The sequence below is a fragment of the Leptodactylus fuscus genome, chromosome 1 (genome assembly GCF_031893055.1).
Source record: "Leptodactylus fuscus isolate aLepFus1 chromosome 1, aLepFus1.hap2, whole genome shotgun sequence".
Taxonomy (NCBI): Eukaryota; Metazoa; Chordata; class Amphibia; order Anura; family Leptodactylidae; genus Leptodactylus; species Leptodactylus fuscus.
The window spans coordinates 59,039,140-59,059,000 of record NC_134265.1 but is presented as its reverse complement, the minus strand read 5'-3'; positions in this window follow the sequence as shown (position 1 = coordinate 59,059,000).

Sequence of the window (19,861 nt, the reverse complement as noted above, 5' to 3'; positions counted from 1 at the left end):
CGACTACCACTCGCTCGTTCGATGCAGAACCAGGATTGATTGGCCGAATGCTATACAGTCGGCCAATCAACGCTGGTTCTTCGCCTACCTTTAGAAGTCTTCTCCGTGCAGCTTCCCCGTGGCGTCTTCCAGCTCTGAATTCACTCTGCCAGGCATCGGGCCTAGGCAGAGCCGACTGCACATGCCTGCTTGTAGTGCGGACATGCGCAGTCGGCTCTGCCCAGGCCTGCTGCCTGGCAGAGTGAATTCAGAGCCGGAAGATGCCGCGGGGACGCTGCACAGAGAAGACTTCTCGGAGGATCCAGCCCGACCCTCACTCGTGATCTTGCTAAGTATAATTTGATCAAACATTGCCTACCCCTGAAATGAGCATTTTCCCCCATAGACTATAATAGGGTTCGATATTCGATTCGAGTAGTCGAATATTGAGGGGCTACTCAAAACGAATCTTGAACATTTTACTGTTCGCTCATCTCTAATTATAGTCTATAGCAGGGGTAGGGAACCTTCGACTCTCCAGCTGCTGTGAAACTACAACTCCCAACATGCTCCATTCACTTCCATGGGAGTTCCAAGAACAGCAGAGCAAGTATGCATGCTGGGAGCTGTAGTTTTGCAACAGCTGGAGAACCGTACGTTCCCTACCCGTGTTCTATAGGGTCCATGGGTTTCTGCAGGGTTTTTTTTTTTTTAAAGTGGATTAGGTTTTCGTTCGTGGGGTCCGCTTGGTGTAAATATTGATACTAAAATAAACAAGAATAAAGTAAAGAAACAATTATAATATTATTATAACAATATAATAACTATAATGCTATATTAAATGTCCCCACGTGTATATATAACAATGATATATTGTTGTATGTTAGTTTACAGTATGTATGATACACTGACAAAGGAAAACTTCCATGCCAGGGCTCAAGCCATGGTCTTTGAGGGAAAAAAAAAACCTTTTCTGCTCATTTTAGTTCACAGTATGCACCGAAATTTCTCCCTCATCAAGTAAATATATTTAGACAGCAAGAACATGCTTCTATATTTCTGGCAATACACTGAAATCCTATATTGGAAACCCATTCTGCCACTGATCAAGGTCGTATTACAGAAATCTTCAGACTCAGTAAGTCAGGTCTTGGCTTATGTACTGCAGTGGTCCCCTTGGAAATAAAGTCCATGGCGCTATACTCCAACATATGGCTTAGGAAAGTACTTTTATCAACATGATTCATCTCTCAAATATTTCAATAAGACTTGGACATCTTGCTTAACTTCTCCCAATATTGTAGTCAAATATAATTTCAGTTGCATGTAAGGAGTTTAGTGGGATAAAATTAGCTCCTCATTATAGTCTTTCTGATTATTAAAGGTCACCAGACATTGAGTACCATCCACTAGGGCTGCAATGTAAAGCTGATGAAGTGGGAAGGGAGAAGAGATTTCCGGATCACTCCAGACAAATAGTAGGTCATTAGAAATGGGCGGTATGCCTAATTATATTCATAGGAGTAGAGCTCGGCAGATGTGGTCTGAGTTACCCAAATCATCAGGTCCTTTCCACGCTCATTGAGAACTGAAACATCCCACACATAGTTGAATAGAGTAAATGTATTTTTTCAGTGACGCTGGAGTCCTGCCTGCTTTTCATTCTTTGTATCCCTGGAACACTAGGCCCGTGCCCTGAGGTCTCCACCCGATTGCTGAACATATGTACTAATTTTTTCCTATATTTCCTCCAGAGCATTATTGCCATGTATAATAACTATCATTGTCTATAAAGAATAAGCACAAATGACAACTCAATACCTGTGGGGAAAAATAATAGCTGTAGACCAGAAGGTTGAGGGGCAACTAAGTACTCCGAAGAGAATTGTGAGGAGGATTTATCAAACCCTATGTTCCAGAATTCGGATGAAAAAAAAAAAAAAAAAGCTGCAAAATTGTGGGCTCATTTGCCACCATGTTGTTTGTAACATTATGCATTTTTATGCCGCTTTCTCCACTTTTGAAAGATGGGAATGACAACAATTGTCGACAATCTGTCAAGCAAATGTACAGCAGATTTATCAAATGTGACACAAATTGTTGCAATCCACTCCAGTCAGCTTACTTTGCATTAAAATTTTGGTGCTTTGATGCCTTATAAAGTGTCTCGTTTCCCAACCATTTCAGATTCTTGAAAAAAAAAATTTCTAAGGGTAACTCTACTGAATAATTTTTACCAAAAGACAGAAAACCCTTAAGGATGCAGATACTGTTACATGAAGGCATGCAGACCCTTGGTGGGTTTTCAGTGCACCCCTCTTGGGAATCATTGGTCGATTGGTGAACATTTTTATAATACACTTTATTAATAGAGATGAGTGAACAGTAAAATATTCAATATTCGATCGAATATCGAACCCCATTATAGTCTACGTGGGAGAAAATGCTTCGTTTCAGGGGAACCCACCATTCGGCTCAGGAGAGTCTCCAAGTCCACTATGACACCCCAGGAAATGATGCCAACACCTCTGCAACGCAACTGGGACAGCAGGGGAAGCATGTCTGGGGGCATCTAACAAGCCCAAGTCACAGTTTTACCCCACTATCCCAGCCTATCAACTACACACTTTCCACACTCAAAAAACCCTCTATCAAAGTGGGAAAATACTTGGAAACCTTCTTTCCTCCCCAATTGGATGGACAGAAACCCAAATTTAAAGCTAAAGAAACCTTAACAAGCACCCTGTTTAAATCACAATGCCGATAAAAACCATAGATGGAATAGGCAATGGGAAATCCAAAAACCTCCACCCTTAACTGTCATTGTTCGTGTGTGATGTGGTGAGACCTTCAAAAATTAACTTTTCTGGCCCTTAAGCTGAGCTACCAGCAGAGATTGAGGCCCTTCAGGTGACTTCAGCTTTTTACCAGCAGAGTTTTAGACCCTTTAACTTAGTTCAGCCTTGCACCAGCAGAGATTGGTTGGTCCTTTGGGTGAGTAGAGCCTGTAAACAGCAGAGATTTAGTTTTTGGCCCTTGGAGTGAGTAGAGCCTTTAAAAAGCAGTGCTTTTGGCCCTTGGAGTGAGTAGAGCCTTGCACCGGCAGTGCTTTTAGCCCTTGGAGTGAGTAGAGCCTTGCACCGGCAGTGTTTTTGGCCCTTGAAGTGAGTAGAGCCTCTAACCAGCAGAGTTGGGGGGAATCGGGGTGGATTGAGCCTAGTAGGTGCACAATTATGCAACGCTGACAGTGGAGGAGTATGAGGAGGAGAAATTGTAGAGGGTGAGCACACACATGAAACTTCATGTTGGGGTGCTTGACAACGGTGGACATGAAAATGATGGGTCTATCCAGTGGCTGTTCATTTTTATCAGCGTCAGCCGGTCAGCACTGTCAGCAGACAGCCGGCTGCGCTTATCCGTAATTATGCCACCAGCTGCACTGAAGACCCTTTCGGAAAGCATGCTGGCGGCAGGGCAGGAAAGGACCTCCAATGCATACAGCGCAAGAGGCTAGCACAAGCGCCGCATTTTCACCAGTAGCTCGGGTACATTTGGGTACGTTTTTTAAAGAAAAAAAAAAAGTTGCACCACTAAATTGAACACGTGGGCCAGGCATTGAACGTGTCGGAGGTTGGCAAGCTCCAGAGCCGCTACCAGGTTCCGGCCGTTATCACACACGACCATGCCTGGGCCCAGGTGCACCTCACCTCGGAGGCAGTGTGCTGTCTGTCCCCCAAGTTGATGAGCTTCAGCACGGCCTGCTGACGTCTCCCTATACCAGTGCTGCAGCGTTTCCAGTAGGTAGCCGGGGTCGATGTGATGGAGGAGGGTGGTGGTGGTGGTGGTTCAGAGCCCCTGCCAGGAATGTTGGGTGGGGAAATGAGGTAGACCGCCCCAGATTGTGACCCGGTCCCAGCCTCAACTACATTCACCCAATGTGCCGTCAGTGAAATGTAGCGTCCCTATCCGCATGCACTTGTCCACGCGTCGGTGGTCAAGTGGACCTTTGTGCAAATCGCGGAACTTGGGGCCCTTGACACTTATACTGATCCTGCTACCACACTAGATCGCTTTTGATGAAGGTCTAAGGACCGAAACATCATATCCAATTGATCTAGCCTGTCTTTCTATACCAATATTTTGCGTTGTGTCAAAAGGCGTTAACTATATTGTAAAATAAATCTCTATATTCCTTTGATTAAAAATAAGTGTGTGCAGCAAAATCTATTTTCACTAGTTGCAAATTTGAGTCTGAACTGCGGTATGTAAAGCTCAAAATACTGACTGTTTTAAACTAGTGCAATCTCAAGATTTCTTATAGTTAGAACTCTGAGATGCTCATATTCTAGGGGGCACAAGACTAAATACAGCTGTCTGAGCTGACCCTCTCCCCTTTACCAACTACTACAGCTGTACATACCGGCAATACAGATGTGGATGGATTTTCCCTTGCAACAGCCCATCTAGGCCCCATGCACACGATCGAGTGTGCTTCTTATGTGGGTCTGAATTTGCAGCAGAATTCACTTGAATAACACTAGGAATGACATCCAAGTGTCACCCAGGTACATTCCACTATTCACTTACATTTATGGGGGCATCCAATCTGTTCTGATGACTTGGAGCAGGATAGGACTTATTCTACAGTATAATAATCTGTGTCATCAGAATGGAATAGATCAGACATCTACTATAGACGTGACCGCATCACAGAATGCGCTCGGATGTTACCCCGAGTGTCATGTGAGTGCATTGCGCTGCAATGTCGCCCCATGTCAGATGCACACTTGGACACGTTCATGAGGCTTTATAGCAGGGGTAGGGAACCTTTGGCTCTCCAGCTGCTGTGAAACTACAACTCCCAGCATGCTCCATTCACTTCCATGGGAGTTCCCAGAACAGCAGAGCCAGTATGCATGCTGGGAGTTGTAGTTTTGCAACAGCTGGAGAGCCATACGTTCCCTACCCCTGCTTTATAGGGTTGCTAGAGAAAAATTTAGGGCCTCTTCTCTATTAAAAAGAAGTCAAATAAGTTAATAAAGTATATTACAAAAATGTTCACTATACAACCCCCTACACAATAGTGACAAAAAAGTGAAATGGCTCACACATTTTAAAGGGGTTTTCTCATCTCCTTGTTTCAGCAGATTGCCAGTCTCTTCTTCTCACTTCCTTTTTTCCCTTCCCCACCTCTTGCTGAATCGGACAATGATACTTATGCAGATCAGATAATGTGCACATGCTTGTAGAGAACAGACTCAGTGTTATCTGTATGTTTACATGGAGAGATAATAGACTTGGTTTTATCAGAAAACTGCAATTAGCTGAATAGATTGTCCTTGTGACATCACTTGTGCTATCTCACAGGTCCATGGTTATAGCAACACTGTATAAACAATGGGAAGAATAAGTTCACATAGCAGGCAAACAAAGCAGCATTTCTAAAGCAATAGATTTAGGGAAAGTCTCTAATTTACATAAGCTAACAGTATAGATAAAATCCTTGAGATGGGACAACCCCTTTAGGTCACACTTTTCCAGGCAGGGCGCAAAAAAATCTCTACAAGCTATAACAAATTTGGTGGGAAGTATGGTTTGTGGTTTGACACAAGCCATTGCTTGCATTTCATACAATATGGTCTTGCATTTTGCTCAGCTGGCTGACACTGAACACTGAATTAGAAATCCATCATCGCTCACTAAATAAATATGGGGACAAAGCCTGTATGTTCTTGTAAACTGCTGTATACCTATACAACTGGAACATCAGATAAAACATTTCTCTTAGCTACTGGACAATATCACCCAATGAGTTTTGCTTCAGCATTTTGAGGAAAAGGTCAGTTTTTTGTTTTTTTTTTAAATCACATTTTTAATCTGCGTGTCCAATCCAAATGCAGACACCTGTAGTCCGCACAGCGCCTGACTTGGATTAAGCAGCCTTTCCTAGGACATTAAAGGGCGCTTTGTTGCTCAGTATTACTGTATATCTCGGTGTGGTTTAAGTGTGAAGCAGTGTCTATTAAATGGCAGGGTGTGATAGAGAGACTGGCTAGCACAATAAAGCGAAAGTGAAGATTGGCCTCAGACATAACCAAATCCAGACAATTTCAACAGCTTACTCATTCCTATTATGCTTCGTCCAGTTCATTAAGTGAAATTTTGCTGCCAAACATCACTCAGTTGTGCCTTCATGTGTTACGGGTGGGGTCCTGGAACAGCTGAGATATAATGTTAACCTCTGTGGAGCTTGAGTATTCTGAAATGTGAAGAAATTGGCTCCGTAGAGCACCTGGCATGAAATGTGGGAACAAGCTGTGAGATATGCTACGTGTATACAGTATATCACCTGTTGGGCCCAAACATAATAAGCTATAGCAAAACTGCAAACTGTTCCATGGATATTTTTCACATCATTATAATCTACAGTATGTAATGTTAATAAGGTCATTCTATCAATCCTGTGTATTTTATGCTCCATTAAATAAGTAATATAATGGTAAGGTATAGCAATATAATGGTAGAATAAGCATGCTGAGTAAGCGATTTTGGTGAAAAAAATAATCTCAGAATAATAGGGCTGATTTATTGAGACCTGCTTGTTATTTACCAGTCTGAGGCCGGTTGCAGATGACCGTGCTTGCCGTGAATTAAAAGCACAGGCTGCACACAGGGGATGTGGGGATGTGCACCCATGGGCCGTGCTTCCGTGGCTCCTTTCATTAAATGAATAGGAGACACAGAAGCACAGGCCGCAAAATAGGACAGGAATAGGACCTGTCCTATCTGATGTGGCCTGGACTGTTGGCCATAAAAATCAAAGTCGTGTGCATGGGCCCATAGAAAAGAATGGGTCAGTGTGCTATCCATGAAATACACAGATAGCACACTGACCCACACCACGGGGCCTAACTTGCATAATCTCTGTTTTAGCCACTTTATTTTTTAATGTTGTTTTTTTTTTTTTTTTTTACTATCTTGGTCTAGAGATTTTAATTATAATGTAAGTAAAGTACTGCCCCCCTTTCTCTATTTTGCCTCTTTTGTTTCCCAACTTACAGTATGGGTCTTGGGTATGGCTACCCTACAGATTGGTATTACTTGGAACAGGTCTAATAAATAAACAGTTAAAAACAAATATAGGCATACAACTCAGTTATGTTTTATATGGAGGAGCCCTGGGTCAGCACACTCCTCTTAGAATATCCTCCATTGCTATGAATGATCTGATGACTAATATAGCTGAATTACAGGTATATACAGTATATCACCATAGCCTTCCAAACTGATTCCAGACATCATTCTTTGGCTACGAGCTAGCTTCACTTTATTCTTAATGAATGACGTTTGCTTATTAAGAGGGCTGACTGCTGATGTGAAGACAATAAAGAGGCTTGATATTTGGTACAATCTCTTTTTGTAATATATATGACCTAATCTATCCCTGTAAAGGTGAAAACATATGTTTTACCAAAATGCAAAGAATATCAGAGAAACTATTCATATACAGTATACATAGCCAAGAGCTGCTTTTCCAGGCTCTAGAAGTGTTGGCATTTGTTGTGTCACATTTATTATTACTTTTACTGTGTATTAGTTTGTAAAAGAAGAAATATGTCCTTGTACCGTGTTAGCCAGTGGATATGAAATGAAAGAAATTTTTTGTGTACTAGTTTGGCATTGGTGTATTCTCATCATCACTATGTTGTCAAACTTGAGAATTCTGCTACTTCCATATCTAACATCATCTCAAGGCTTCATATTAATCTCCACTGCCCTTTTCATGCCATAAAAGTAAACCAAACAAATGCCATAGCCAATAAATGTCAACAAATAATGAAAGACGTCACTTTCTCCCTTATAGTCAGCACTAAATATTCCAATGATTTGATCGTCAATGTTGGGAACATTTCAATTACAGTGTTAGTTATATATTGATCCGTAAAGTGAACCTGTCATGTTAAACATGGAGTCCGAACCGTGTGCTGTATATTATAGAGTAAGAGGAGCTGAGCAGCATGTGATATAAAGGTATATGAGAAAAGATTCTGTATAACTTGTAATTCATTCATTTTAATTCCTGCTCATTCTGAGTAATGAGTGGTCCTACTATAATATAGCTAATTTACCGTACAATGTATATACTATGATATAGATCATTTAGCATACAATATATATTACATAATATCGTTAATTTACCCTATAATGTATATTCTAACAATATGCAATCAAACAGTAAATGTCCCTAATGGAAAGTATTAAAGACTTTTTATGCTACAGACTACAGTTGTGTCATATCGCAGAAAACCGAATACATAAAAATGTTGAGGGACAATAAAAATTATTGTGGCTAAAATTAGATTCACTTATTATGCCAAGTCCCGAATAAAGGACCATTTACTAGATAGGACTGCTTTTAGTTTGAAATCTGGCATAAAATTATAATGGAATAATTTGTAAAATCCACAATGCTGGTCATTTATACAAGGCCAATATCTCTCTATCCAAACTGGAATCAATTTGTGTCACTATGTTGATTTATGTAGCAAAGCTGTGTCACTTCTCTGTGTAACCGTCTGGAACGACTGTTCGGTGGAGAGGAAGACATCGCTGTAAGGGCATCAGAATAGATTCATCAAAATAGTTTCCTTGTTGGTTGCTAGTGTCAGGAAGGATATTGAATGCAGGAATCCTATGACATAGTTTTAATATAAATTCAACACCCCCCCCCCCCCATCCCAGAAAGAAATATGCCCCAATTTTCCAATTTTTACAGTTGGTCTCTTAGAAAATATACATGAGACTCTTTTTGCATTCTTTCAACTCTAGGAAACCACCATAGAAATTAATTTGAGGGCCCATAGTCCATGTATGAAGATCAATTGCATGTCCACCTTCAGATGTATATCTTATCGTTATTTTATCACTGTACATAGAAGACAAATCCTCAGTTTGGACGAGGTTATTTGTGAATAAGCCTATAAGAAATATACACTGGGGGCATGTGACTGACTCCAAACTCAGCTCTTAATGGGGTTGTCTTCTACAAGACCTGACTTGTGAGCTCCTTCATTATAAGTACATGACAAGAGCCTGTCTAACCATCATCAGTAGTTAGTGAGGATAGAACTTTGTGCATGTAAGGCCTCGCTCACATCTGCTTTGGTAATCAATTTGGGGGAGTCCACATGAGGACCCCCCAAATGGACTACCAAACGCACTGGCAAGCAGTGTGCCAGTGGAAGCACACCGACCCCATAGACTATAATGAGGTCTGTGTGCTCTCTGTGCGCTGCTCGCATGGAACATGCGCATAGAAAAGTAGATTGTGATCTACTTTCCTGTTTGCATGATTCGTGCAGGCAGTACATGAAAAGCACACAGTCCCCATTATAGTATATGGGGTCTGTGTGCTTTCACTGCACACCGCTTGCCAGTGCGTTTAGTAGTCCATTCGAGGGGTCCCCATGCGGACTCATCGTATGGATTACCAAACTCAGATGTGAACTAAGAGTAACAGGACATCATAAAATCATGTACATTTTAGCATGTCAGAAAGAAGTCATATAGCCTACAGTAAATGATCTCTTGACCGAACTGAGAAGAAGATCCCATTTTAAGATAGAAAGGAATACCTAAATAAAGTAATTCTAAGTAATATGTATTACAGAAACATGTACATAGTGATGGGAAACCAATGATCACACGGCTTCTATAAAACAAACAAAGATAGACGCCAGCAAATGACTAGCAGAATCTGAATTCCATTATGTTATTTGAGAAGTCAGAGGAAACAAGTGATTTCTTAGTAATAGTGCTCCTGTTTTATCATCTATACAACTATTAGGCATGTGGAAGTGAATCAGTGCTATCATATCCTCGACACATTCCTATACAACTGCCAACTCTATGTAGGAATGGATGGAAAATCTTGGACATTAAACTGGACCCTCGTAATGTTTATGATTTGTAAATTGATTTCAGTGATTCATTGACAAGAACAACCAGATAAAACATGTTCGTTCCAAAAAACTCTATTTCATCATGTGATGTGCCAATAGTTCCATCGTCAATACATGTATTGCATTATCACCATACAATCACCATCCACCAATAATGAATGTGCATATGACATCCAGGGACCCCAATTACCCCTTCATGTGAATCACAGTCTTATCTTTAAGGTTGGCACTTATCCTGCAAGGTGATATGGACTTTGCCACATCGAATTTTCAGGTCGCTACCATATAGTAATGTCCATTAGCAAGCACTGGTGCTTCGATAAGAGGTGGGCATGGGAATGTGACACCAAGGCAGCAGGCAGGAATCACATCCAAACAGTGCAGGGGTCAAGGTAAGCAGAGTTCAGGGCAGGCAGCACATTTGGTAAAATATACAAGCCTGGTCAGTAACAATTACTAGCACAGTTGATAATAACAGGAACCAAACTGACCTTTTTTTCTCGGCTCCAGATTGATGTGAAAAGGCATTGGCTGATGGCAGCAAGAATTGACATCAATAATAATAATAATAATACATTTTATTTATATAGTGCCAACATATTCCGCAGCACTGTACAATTTGTAGGGTTCAAATACAGACAGAAAGATACATTACAAAGAAAGTCATTTCACACAATGGGACTGAGGGCCCTGCTCGCAAGAGCTTACAATCTATGAGGTAGAGGGGGTGACACAAGAGGTAGTAGGGGCGGCATTGCTTATACAGAGGTCAAACAACTGTGTAATAGAGGTGACTGCCATTACACAAACATAAAACTTTATGAGCCATCACCAGTTGTGTCCTTTAACATGTGGATGGAGCTTGGACATATAAAGTTAGCCTGAAATGGCATCATATCATGTGGAGTAATATGGGAGCAGGAACAGAGGAGGGTTAAATTTTGGGGATTCTAATGACTGTATGGAAGGGTTCACAATAGGAATTGTGATAGGCCTGTCTGAAAAGATGTGTCTTTAGTTAAATTTTGGGGATTCTAATGACTGTATGGAAGGGTTCACAATAGGAATTGTGATAGGCCTGTCTGAAAAGATGTGTCTTTAGTTTGCACTTGAAGCTGTAGAAATTGGGAGTTAATCTGACTGTCCGGGGTAGAGCATTCCAGAGAAGTGGTGCAGCTCGGGAGAAGTCTTGTATACGAGCATTGCTTATACAGAGGTCAAACAACTGTGTAATAGAGGTGACTGCCATTACACAAACATAAAACTTTATGAGCCATCACCAGTTGTGTCCTTTAACATGTGGATGGAGCTTGGACATATAAAGTTAGCCTGAAATGGCATCATATCATGTGGGGTAATATGGGAGCAGGAACAGAGGAGGGTTAAATTTTGGGGATTCTAATGACTGTATGGAAGGGTTCACAATAGGAATTGTGATAGGCCTGTCTGAAAAGATGTGTCTTTAGTTAAATTTTGGGGATTCTAATGACTGTATGGAAGGGTTCACAATAGGAATTGTGATAGGCCTGTCTGAAAAGATGTGTCTTTAGTTTGCGTTTGTAACTGTAGAAGTTGGGAGTTAATCTTATTGTCCGGGGTACAGCATTCCAGAGAAGTGGTGCAGCTCGGGAGAAGTCTTGTATACGAGCGTGGGGGGTTCTGATAATAGAGGATGTAAGTGTTAGGTCATTGAGTGAGCGGAGAGCACGGGTTGGGCGGTAGACAGAGATGAGGGAGGAAATATATGGAGGTGCAGCATTATGGAGAGCCTTGTGGATGAGGGTGATAACTTTATATTTTATTCTATAATGAATAGGCAGCCAATGTAGTGACTGGCACAGACCGGAGGCATCGCTGTAGCGTCTAGCCTGATAGATGAGCCTGGCCGCTGCATTCAGAATAGATTATAGAGGGGAGAGTTTAGTGAGGGGAAGACCGATTAGTAAGGAATTACAGTAGTCAAGGCGAGAATGAATCAGAGAGACAATAAGTGTCTTTAATGTATCTCTGGTAAGGAAAGGGTGTATTCTGGAGATATTTACATTACTATCCTAATGGGCCTGGGCCTGAAGTCTGTGCATGCACTTTAGATACAGCAGATAGGACTCAGACTTGTCATACAAACTTATAGAGGGGAGCTGCACACATAGGGGCAAATTAGAACGTACACGGCAAAACTTATACAACCCTGGTAGGGTTGAGCGATCTGGATTGGAAAGGATCAGATTCCGATTGGCAATTGAGTAAATTTCACGATCGCGATCAGAATTCCGATCCCGATCTTTTTTGACGGGATTGAGGTCTCACGTTAGTTCCCACAATGCTTGGCTACTGGCCATTGGTTTGGTTGAGCGATTGGGATGGGAAAAGATCGGATCCCGATCGGCAATCGAGCAAATTTCACATCGGGATCGGCTGGAAAATGATCGAAAATAGTATTTTAAAACCGATCCGGAAATCTCAATATTGGCTCAATGCTAATCCCTGGACAATTACTAGTCAGTCTGACAATGATAATTGTATCAATATGATATGCGCCAAATCCTAATTACTAGGGGACTGACGGTCGGGACCCCACCAAGTCCCCTGTTCCTCCCTATAAATAAGACGAATAAACAATATGGGATGGGCACTGTTATCATTGATTCATAGATAACATTTTCTCAATCCCATTAATTCCCAGCCATTCTTTGACCCTAGCAGAAAATATCTCATAACACACATGAGTGGGTGGTCCCTCATATTTATTTTTTCTTCTAATTTACATTATTGAAAAGGAAAAAAAGATGAAGAAAAATAAGAAGTGATTTTTGTTACATGATCTCGAGAACTGAAGTCATTCAGAAAACATATAATAGGTGGAGGGAGGAGGGAGAGGCCATAAAGAAAACAGTATTTGCTGCCTATATGTAGATAGATGGCTTTATGTAGGCTGGGAATCAGACAGCAGAGAGGCTGTTGGCAAGAATGGGGAGCGAGCAGGAAATGAGAAAAAATTATACAGAACTGCTGTCATATTCAACGGAGCCCAGTCTGAGGGTAGAATATTTATATTGCTTGCTCCATTTTGGGAATGGTATATTTACTCTGGATTTATCCTATCTGACTTTCTGGATGATGTAAAATTGTTTATTGAATTTATGTTTAGGTAGAAACAAAGAGTCTTGTGTCAGGAGTGAGATAAAGCCATTTTCTCAAGATTAAAATATGAAGTCAAGCTCATTGCTAGAAGGTCGTCTCTAGTCTAATGTTCCCACCATGACACTGATACAGCAAAATGACTCACTTAGCTGTCAGTAGGTTCATGCTGCTGTATCTGGGAGAGGGATATGATAGAGGGAGAGAAGCTGAGCGCTGCGAAATATGGTGGCTTGAATATATATATATATATATATATATATATATATAATATTTTTTATTTTTTTTTCTTAATGTAGATTGTGAGCCCCATAGGGATGACAATGTACTTTTTTTTTTTCTCCTATCAGTATGTCTTTTTTGTAGAATGGGAGGAAATCCACGCAAACACGGGGAGAACATACAAACTCCTTGCAGATGTTGCTCCTGGCGGGATTCAAACCCAGGACTTCAGTGCTGCAAAGCTGCAGTGCTAACCACTGAGACACCGTGTTGCCCCCCATGGTGGTTTGATGATATATGATGTATATGATATGGAGCAGAACTTCGGAACAAATTGTGACAGGACTCCTAGGAGAGACAGTGAGAGTCCTGTTGACTTCATCCACACAGTACTCAAAAAAATAAATTAATTTAAAAAAAGACACCGAGTGGCAAATAATAGTGTAGATCTGTTGGTGCATATTCATAAAAAAGTGGGCAAAAAACAAAGCCTGTATAGCCTCTCACCTGGAGTGGTTGTGAGTAAGTCACAACAATAATATTCACATATGAAGGGTGGCCGCAACCAGGTCTTACGCCCACATACAGACGTCTTATATCAGGAACAACGCAGGACACAGCATCCAAGGAAAAGGGACCAGTTGCGTTCACAGGTAAGTCGTAAAAATCCAGAGAAGCCGTACGAATCCAAACCAGTGTGAAGATGGAAAACACACATCTCTTTATTAATTGTCACAAAGGCACAACGTGTTTCGGGGTACAGCCTCCTCTTTGTCAAGTGCACACACAATTACCACCAGCCCGGTGTGCTTGTAGAGAACACCAGTGACTGACAACCTTTTGAGTACATACACTGAAACAGGTAGAGCTGTCAATCACTGGGTAACCTGGACTCTCCTGGTCTCTCCTAAGAGTCCTGTAATTATTTACCCCGCTTGTTACTCAGAAATCCTGTTCCAAATCATATAAACCTCTGCTCCTCTTCCTCTGTCATGTTCTGTTCTCAAATAAGGCATCAAATACCATTTGACATGTTCTCTTAAATACAACCTGTTCGACAATTCAGAGACATTTGTACAGGAAACTAGGTAAGATAGCCACATGTTTTGGGGGTATGGAGGAAACCCCACAAAATGGGAAGAACATAAAAACTCCATGACAATCTTGTCTTGTTCAGATTTAGAACCAGGACCCCCAAGTTCAGTAAGGCAGCAGTACTAACCACACAGCCATAACACTGCCCCTGCATACATGAAGAAGCCAGATACCATCTGTTTATAACAAGGCTACTTGAATGAAGTGGCCTCCAATCTGTGGTTTTCTAACCACTGAGATAATACAACTCCCAGCATGCAGCTTCCACAACACGTTGGAAACTCAAGCTTCCAGACAGATGGAAAGTCACGGACCGGAGCTTCAATTCATAGCATTTTTAATGCTAGAAAGGGTGATGGGGCATCGGTGGAGAATATCAGTTAATATATGTCCTGAATGTAACATAAGGGATGCTGCCACCAAAATGTTTCTATTTGTTTAACTTCTTTGGTAAAAAAATAAAGACAATGGAAGCGACGACGATCATCTTATGTAATGGTAATGTCTGCCATCCACTCCATTCAGTCCGTAATCACATCCAGAAGCAAAGGTCATAGAGCGGTACTTTATTCTAGAAGAGCGCATGTCGTATCATACTGTGATGGATAATGTTAGCTCTCCTTCTTATAGTTTTGCTGCCTTTCTATCTAGGCATAGCCTGGCATATTGTGTATTTCCTACAAGACTGATCTCCATTTCTCAATGGCTTTTCTAAGCTACATGAGCCTAACCTTATCAGACTGCAGGCACTACTTGGCTTCAGACCTGGCAATTACCAGCATGGGAGACTGTCCGGGAATCCTTGGCCCCATTGGTTTGATTATGCAGAGGTTACTTAGATTCACATCTCCTTTGGAAATTCCACCAAAGATTGTCTAAAATCGATGAGGAGAAAAGTCATGAATGGAGGACTTTTCTCTCAGCTAATTTTAGGATAAATATGACAGAAACCCTACAGACACCCAGCAGACCCCATTGTAGTCTACGGGATCCACAGGTAACCATTTTTTTTTTTTTTTAGTAGTCTGGCTATCCGTCTTTTGGGTCCCCATGCAGATCCGACTGACAGAGATACAAACGCTGATGTGAACCTAGTATAAGAGAAATACTCATTCATGGAAAAGGAGCCCTGACCAAGTTTTGAGGGCATTTACTGGACAGATTTTTCATTTGGCCAACATTTCTGTTTCATTTTTACATTTGGTCTTATATAATATTCTGATTTTCTGAGATAAAGAAAGGCCCAAGACACTAGGGGATAGGGCCCACATGACTGGGGGGAGGATTAGGGGACGTAAGGGGTTAAGTGGAGGTTTGTTTTGTGGCGCGAAAATAAGGGGAGGGGTCAGAGGTATTATAGTAGGGGGCACGGGTGACAGTTAGGGCATTCCAGCTTGCGTGCACACAGAGATTGGTGTGGTACGTCTTACCTTCGCAATGGCCGACCTGGATGCTATTTTTTCCCTGGTCCATTCTGCTGCGGCTGTCCATGGAGGCCGGGTGTTGGAGGAGCGGCTCATGGCGGCGATTCATGGGTCCCCAGGCCAGGGGACGTCACCCCTGGCTTCATCTTCCCGCGCTCAGAGGTCTCGGCCTCCGGAGCGCTTTTCTCCTGAGCGGGGCCCGGCGGTCCGGCGGCGTTCTAGGAGCCCCAGGCGGGACCCTCCAGCTTCGGTGGCCCGGCGCAGCTCTGTCGGCGCCCTCCCGGAGCGTGGGAGGAATCCTCTCCAGTGCCGGGACCGTCCGGAGGGGGGTCGCGCTGCTGCTTCCTCTTCCCCCCTCCCTTCTCCTCCCAGGACCCGTGCGGCGGCCTCTCGCGCTTCGGCCGGGGGGCGTGCCCGGCGCGTGACGTCAGCGGGCGGGGACTGCCCCTCTGGTGTGCTCCCTGGTTCGGCAGTTCCTTCAGCCACTGAGGGCTCGCGTGCTTCTGCGGCCTGTGTTTCCGGCGAGGCCGGGACTTCGAGAGGCGGGACTTCCGTTCGGGGCCGGAAGAGGCCACAACAAGATGGCGCCGGTGATAGGCCGTCTGCGCGGCGAGTCTGCCGCTCTTCTGCTGCTGCGGTGCAGCCTTTGGAGGATGGCGCTGGGTCCTCCAGCGCTGAAGAAGGGGAGTGTCAGTCTCCTCCGTCGGCGGTGCATCCGGATTCGGGACCAGGAGCGGCTGGTGCAGGGCGCCCCCTGGCGCAGCCAGGTGAGGAGGGTCCTTTGCTAGTTGTGGGCTCTGTTTCTGGTGGTGGGGGGGTAGTGGAGCCTGTAGGGGGTGGTGTGGGTGGCCCGGGTCCGGAGGTTTGGGGGCAGCTGGTGGGCCTGTTGCAGCGGTTAGTGGGTGGTAGTGGTGTTCCTGGGTCTGCGGGGCCGACTGGGGTTTGGGTTCCTCCTGTAGAGCCTGCGGGTGTCGGGGGGGGCGCTGTGTCTGCGGTCGCTGCGGCTGCTACGGCGGCGGTGGGTTCGGGGGAGGCTGTAGTGACTCCGTCGGCTGAGGTGGTGGATGAGGGGTCCGACTCTAGTGCTGGGGGTAAGGGTAAGGAGAAAGAGAAGGCTGAGGATATAGTGCGGCTCGACGATCGGGCGAAAGGGGAGATTTATGTGTGTTTTGAGAGCCCCCTGGGGGCTCATCTGAAACAGGAGGTCCGGGAACGGATCTGGAAGGGGGAGTATGTCGAAATTTTTTCGCTGCTCCCTCTGGATAAATTTAATTTAGATAAAGTGAAGCCTAGCGACTCTAAGAAGGATGATGAGGAGAAGCGGCGGTACCGGTTAATTCCCAAGACATTCACCAATTGGTTGCAGGCGTTTTCCATCTTGGCGAGTGTCATTGGGGAGAAGGAGCCGGAGCATTGCTCGGCTTTATTTGGTTACCAAGACGCCATCGGTGATGCTCACCGGGTGTATGGCGGCGTTGCCTGGCTGCGCTATGATGAGCAGTTCAGGCAACGTAAGGCGGTTCGGCCGGAGCTGCGCTGGGATCACAAGGAAATCTCCTTGTGGATGTGCTTGATGGCGGCGCCGGCGGCGCCCTTTCGGGGGGGTGCCGGGGGTTTCGGCTCTGGGGCCGGGTCCTCGGCGTCGCAGCGGAAGGGTTACTGCTGGCAATTCAACGAAGGGCAGTGCAAGTTCGGTACTTCCTGCCGCTTTAAGCACGAGTGCTCCGGTTGCGGCGGGTCACACGGGCTTGATAAATGCTTCAAGCGGGGAAAGGGAAAGGCTGGCGGTGTTGGGGAGAAGAGGGAGGACGCCGGTGAAGGTCGCAGCAATGCGACCTTTCCTAAATAGGTACCCTGATCGGTCGGCGGCGCGGTTGTTGGGGGATGGTTTTTCGGAGGGGTTTCGCATCCCTTTCGATGCTGCTGCTCCTGTTTTTCGGCCTAGGAATCTTAAGTCGGCCAGGGATCATCCGGAGGTGGTTGGGGCAAAGTTGATGAAGGAGGTGGAACTTGGCAGGATGGCGGGCCCGTTTTCTGTCCCGCCGTGGCCTCACCTGCGGGTGTCGCCACTTGGTGTTGTGCCGAAGCGTGAGCCTAATAAGTTCCGCCTGATTCATCACCTTTCGTTCCCGGCTGGGGCGTCTGTGAATGATGGGATCGATCCCTCGTTGTCTTCTGTGTCGTATGCGTCGTTTGATAGGGCGGTTGAGTTGGTGCGGCGTGCGGGGCGGGGTGCTCTCATGGCTAAGACCGATATTGAGGCGGCTTTTCGTTTGCTCCCGGTCCACCCTGATAGTTTCCATCTGCTCGGGTGTGCGTGGGAAGAACAGTTCTTTGTGGACTGCTGTCTGCCGATGGGCTGTTCTATTTCCTGCGCCTACTTTGAAGCTTTTAGTTCCTTTCTGGAATGGGTGGTCCGGGATGTGTCCGGTTTGTCGTCGGTTATCCATTACTTGGATGACTTCCTCTGTGTCGGTCCTGGGGGTTCCTCTGAGTGTTTGGTTTTGATGCATACGGTGCAGAGGGTTGCGGATCTGTTTGGGGTGCCTCTTGCTCCTGATAAAACGGAGGGCCCCGCTGTTGTGATGAAGTTCCTGGGTATCGAATTGGATTCGGTGCGTATGGAGTCGCGGTTGCCGGCTGATAAATTGGGGGATTTGCGGGATACGGTTCGGTTGTTTCAAGGGTTGCGGAAGGTTCGCTTGCGGGAGGTGCAGTCGCTGTTGGGCAAGCTTAATTTTGCTTGCCGCATCATGCCCATGGGGCGGGTGTTCTGTCGGCGTTTGGCCGCCTTGACTGCGGGCATGCGGTCGCCGCATCACTTCGTTCGGCTCACGGCTGACGTGAGGGCGGACCTGCGTGTTTGGGATTCCTTTCTGGCTCGTTTTAATGGTTGTTTGCTCTGGTTGCCAGAGGTGGTGCGCAGTACTGAACTTGACTTGTTCACTGATGCAGCGGGGTCGGCTGGCTTTGGGGCATATTTCCAGGGGCGTTGGTGTGCGGGTGCTTGGCCTGAAGACTGGGTGGCGGCGGGCTTGGTTGCTAACCTTGCGCTGCTCGAGCTGTTTCCGATTCTTGTAGCAGTGGAGCTGTGGGGGCAGGAGTTCTGGGACAGGCGTGTGTGCTTTCATTGTGATAACAGTGCTGTTGTATTTGTCATCAATTCGCAGACGGCGAAGTCGCCGCCGGTGGTGTCATTACTTCGGCATTTGGTGCTCCGGTGTCTGGAACTCAATGTTTGTGTCACCGCTCGCCACGTTCCGGGGGTTCTGAACTCTGTGGCTGACGCCCTTTCGCGTTTCCAGTTTTGCAGGTTTCGGGAATTGGTTCCGGGAGCGGCGGCAGTCGGCGAGGTGTGCCTGGATCATCTGTGGTCGCTGGTGTCCGTGCCGCGGCGGAGTTAGTGCAGCGGTCTGTGTCAGTTGGGACTTGGCGGCGTTACCAGCAGGTTTGGTGTGATTGGGAGCGTGATTGTGCGACTGCGGGAATTGGCGATTCGGATGAGGAGCGTTTGGTTCTTGTGTTGTCCTGGGTCGGTGAGGCTTTTGCTGGTGGCCGTTCAGCGACTGTTCTGTCTCATCGGTTGTCGGGATTAGCCTTTTTGTTCCGGCTTCGGGGTGTGCGGGATGTGACAAAGGAGTTTATGGTACGGCAGGCCATGCGTGGGTTCCGGAGAGGTGTCTCAAGGCGGGATTCTCGGCGGCCTGTGTCTTTTCCCCTTTTGTGTCGTTTGGTGGGTTGTTTGCCTGCTCTTTGTTTTTCGCCTTATGAGGCGCTACTGTTTAAAGTGGCCTTTGTGTTGGCCTTTTTCGGGGCTTTTCGTGTGGGGGAGCTTGTGAGTGGGTCTGTGTCAGTGGTGGGGGGCTTGCTCATTGGGGAGGTTGATGTGCTGGATGATCGGGTTGAATGTCGTTTGCGCTGTTCAAAAACGGATCAGGTTGGCCGGGGCCGGTTGGTGGTTTTGCATGCTCTTCCTGGTGTTGAGTGTTGTCCAGTGTCTTGTGTGCGGGAGTGGTTGCGGGTGCGGGGCTCGGGTCCGGG